Here is a 4479-nt window from a genome sequence, read left to right on the forward strand (position 1 = left end):
TACCAGAACACAGCCGCTGTGACGAAACCGTGGAGAAGACACGTCACCGTGGAGAGCTGTTAACCAATATGTAAAACATGTTTTTAGACCAAATATTACAGATTTGAACAAATACGCACAAAAACATCAACAGTAGCACAGAAACAGTACTATATAACATTTTAGACACATTCTAGACAGTTTATCAGCTAAAAAAAGTTAATTTTGGGGTAATTTACTCTTAAAGGCAAGTTCAATTTAGGCCTTTTTAAGACTTTTTGAGATTTTTTAATGCCACTTGGAATAAATTATTGTAAGAGAAACCTAGAATTAAATCTGAGTCAGTTTTAGAGCTGGTTTACGAGGGGTTAGGGTAAGATGATGTCGTTAGAAAACTCAGAGCACGGACCACCGGACTTCACGTTTAAGGATACTCTCAGAGAAATTTCAAAATAAAATCGTAAAAATCCAAAGAAAAGTTCTCATTTAACACAATAACATGTCATATTGTACTGATTTTAAATTACACAAAATCTCTCATTCACGTCATGAATACAGACATTTAGAGACGATTCTAATAAAATATTTAGCCACAAACCACACCTGGGAGGTCCTGGAAGGGTTCCAGTTTAAACCCAACTGAGCTCCATGAAGCTTCCCATCATCCCCCCGCTCCCTGCTGCTCCTCTGCAGCTCAGAGGCAGAAAAAATAAAACATTTAAGATCAAAACATCTAAAATTTAATTTACTGCTTGTTATGGTTAAACTAAAGCAGGATTAAAACCTGTAAATGTTTAAATGTTTGAAGCACTTAGTGCTTAGTGTTAGTGCTCTCCTCTAGTGGCCACAAATTTGTCTTACAGGAAAATAAAACCATTTTTTTATTACAGGAAATAAATCTAATAAAAATGTTATTTAATATTGATTACAGTGTCTTACTGCTTAAAACTAAATAAATCAGAACTACACACAATATATCAAACATGTGACTTAAATAAATAAAATAAAATCATAAGTGAGTTTTTTAAAGCAAGAAATCCACTTTTCTTTGTTTTGTTTTGAGAATTGTAACACAAAACATAAACAGAAACAGCAGAAATGTGGCTCAGAGTTTAAATCAAAACCCGTCCTTCAAACTTTGAGTCCGTCCTCGCTGCGGCCCTGATCAGAGCTCTGAAACCCAGCAGAACCAACGGTTCTGATGAATATTTATGATTTACAGACAGCTCCAGGCTCTGGGACTTTGTCACGTCTGCGTGTGAAGGTCGTCTTTTTTTAAATGAGAGTTTTCTGCCGAGTCAGGATTATTTAAGAACGTCTCTGTCCTCTGAGCTGGACCTTTCTGGGCTGCAGGAGCCCGGGGACCGGCCATGAAAAACTCATCGGTCAAACATTTTGTGAATAAATTTTTTGACCAGGAGCCTCTAAAGATCCACGCTGAACGGACTGAAGAGGCACCAACCAGCTCCAGAACTGAAACTGGACCACAGGGAACTGGACCCAAAACCTCATTAAATGAAAAAACAAACACAGAAGCTGCACAAAGTCATTAAATTTTAACAACCTGACTCTTTGTGAGGACTTTTCAGACCCACATTTGGTTGTTTTGCACCTCTTTGCATTTATTTTGATAATTTTAGCTGGTTTGGTTTCACTTTCTGGTCATTTCTCCAACAATTTTGTGTATTTTTAGGACTTTACCTCTTGTGTGCATTGTGGTAAATATGTTGTGTAGCTGCTGAGTTGTGTATCCCCATTGTTTTTGCAGTTTTTGTGATTGTTTGGATTTTATTTACCCTGGTGTGGTGACACTTTAAAATATATTGTCATTGTAACTATTATATTTCAGTCAGGTTGTAAAGCATGACATTCAGCTGATTTTGGGTCATACTGTGGGTTTTTGTGGCTCTCGTTAGGAAATCTACGTCTTTATATGATTATTCAGTGTGATAATTTTGGTTATTTCTCACATTTTAGTTTCTTTATAGTTATTTTTTTGTATTATTTAATCATTTAATGTCCCTATTAAGATCAAACACTGCATATTTCTTACCCCCAAAGATAAAATAAAAACCAAAGCTGTCTGATGTTCTGTAAAGGGAACAACAGCGCTCTCTGGCGGCGGCTGTCATTATTACATATTTATTAAATATCTATTTTCTAGATAAACTCGCTGTGGAGCAGAAATTATTTGTATTTATTTGAAGATATGAAATAATTAACTACAGGTGAAGTTACCAAATTGAAGATGTTTCTACCTGAGAAGTCTGGAACCAGACTCTGGTCTTTGGAGGTTTTCAGCGGGAGGTTTTTATTTATTTTATTTCATTTTAATTTCAATTTTTAATTTCATGGTCTCGCTCGTTGTATTTATTTCTCAGAATCGAGAGTCGGCCCTGTAAGTTTTTACGAAGAGGCTTCTCCTGTTTTTAAAACTAACTTTATCCTGCAGTTAGTCAACTCCGCCGCCAAGGGGCAGCAGTGTCCCACTGAACCAAACCGATCAGAGACGCTACAAGGCGGAGATGAGCCCGAGTCTGTACAACCAAGGCTGACCTGAAGCTGGGACATACGGTAAACTTTAATTTAACAGGTAAAATATTGTTTGTTTTTGATGCAGCCAAGTAAACGAAACTCGGATTATCGCTCAAATCAATAAAAAGTACTAAAAAATGAGCAGAAGCACGTTCCGTGAGCGTTTTAAATCGCTAGTGTAGCTAAATTCAGGTTAGCTAGCGGAAGTAGTTTATGCAGCAAAACAACTGCTGAACATTTAAAACATTCAAGAAAAACAAAAACAAAAAAGAACGTGTTTAAAATAAAATAAAAATTATCTAAAGTAGAACAATAAATACATTTAGAAAAAGAGAATAAAAATGCACACGTCTTTTTAAATAAAGACAACGTTAATAATTATACAGTTTAAATGGCAGCAACAGCAATAAACTTATCTTTAGGTTTTTGTTTGATCTAAAAAAAAAAAAAGGAGAGAAACTGGATGATCTTAGTGCTCTGATTAGTGAGCAAAGCAGTTAAAAAAGTAACCAATAAAATTCTGACGTCAATATTTCTGGAATTTATCGAAAAGTTTGGATTCAGATTGATTAGAGAGATTTCAGTTTTCACATTCAGCCTCTTGAGCTTTTGTTTCTAATTGATTATGGAGTATTAGGAACCAATAACCGGGCCCATCAATAAAAATTTAATGTGTAATTTAACCACGATCGTCATTTTTATTCTGTCACAGTGACAGATGAAGCTGTTTGTTCTGCTCCACCATGATTAAAATAATTCTCCCTGCAGCTCAGTCTGATTCAATGTTTGTGAAACTAATTAAACCAAGAATCTGTAGAAACTCAGATTTCTGTTTTTACTGGGTCCTCCCTGATTCTGATTCTCTGAAAGCAGAGAAAATGAGCTTCCTGTCTCATCTTCTTAGCAAATGACCAGTTTGAAGGAAAATGTCAGCTTCTCTACTGAGTTTGAAACTAAAATCTTGTGTTGAGAAATAACAGAAAGTTTTTGTTTAAAAACCAAAAGCAGTTGAAGTGTTTGCTCTGAGTCAGCTCCTCAAATATTGAAAGAAAGATGGAGGAGCAGAGTTTAGGGGTGACAGCACAGCTGAAGGAGCTTACGCGCTCCCAGCACACAGATGGTTTCTCTGGCAGCTCCTCTCTCCCTCTCCTGTAAATCCAGCTCTCCTTAAAGCTGCGGGTGGCTGTGAGCAGCAGATACGCAGGTCTGCTGCGAGGTCACTTCATTAGAAACTTGGCTGCCGGGCCTCCATTTGACAGAAAGCTCGGTTTGGCAGCGACGACTCGCTGCAGATGATGAACCGGGACGTGATGAGGAGCTTTCAGCGAGGGGACAAAACTGCAGAGTCAGCTGATCGTTGGAGAGGACAGGTGGAGACTGGGCTCAGTGACCCACGCTGTAATCAGTTTTCATTGTGGGAACCAGTATAACACATTAATCAGTTTTCATTGTGGGAACCAGTATAACACATTAATCAGTTTTCATTTACGCAACTTTTATTTCAGCAATTTACACTTTTTGAAATATTTAGCTTTTTCAACCATTTTCTTTCTAATTGAAAACGAATGGAAACCTTTAAAACGTTCATATATCTTCACTGTACCTTTTACATTTTGGTTCTGTTTTTATTTTATTCTTTGTTCAGATTTCTGAAAAATGATTTCCATTTGTTGGTTTTAGCTTTTTTTCTGCTTTTCTGACATTTTCTGATATTCTTCTGCAAATAGTGTGCGTCTTTCAGCTTGTCCTGATGCATCTCAGTAATCCAGGTAAAAAATCAAAAAGGCCATTAGATGTAGTTCGTCTGTGTTGGGACATTCTTTTGAACAGTGGCTGCTTTGTTTCCCCGATGTATAACTGGTCGCAGTCCTCCTGGCACTTAACAGCATATACAACAACAGAAGAACCCGTCCAGAAGACCTATACAATTTTTTTCTTTGATTTTTTACCTGGATTACTGAGATG

The 4479-nt window shown here is 36.9% G+C and overlaps 1 long non-coding RNA gene across 2 annotated transcripts in view; it reads left to right on the plus strand.

Annotated features, from left to right (window-relative positions):
- The first annotated feature begins 2460 nt into the window (after window positions 1-2460).
- The window catches only part of LOC106520223 (uncharacterized), an 11265-nt gene continuing 9246 nt past the window's right edge, over window positions 2461-4479 (plus strand). The window contains exon 1 of one of the 2 annotated variants that reach the window (XR_001310529.1): window positions 2461-2572. This is a non-coding gene — a long non-coding RNA (uncharacterized LOC106520223). The remainder of the gene's footprint in view (window positions 2573-4479) is intronic. The other variant, XR_001310528.1, reaches the window with a different exon arrangement.

Source organism: Austrofundulus limnaeus, unplaced genomic scaffold (genome assembly GCF_001266775.1).
Source record: "Austrofundulus limnaeus strain Quisiro unplaced genomic scaffold, Austrofundulus_limnaeus-1.0 Scaffold89, whole genome shotgun sequence".
Taxonomy (NCBI): domain Eukaryota; kingdom Metazoa; phylum Chordata; class Actinopteri; order Cyprinodontiformes; family Rivulidae; genus Austrofundulus; species Austrofundulus limnaeus.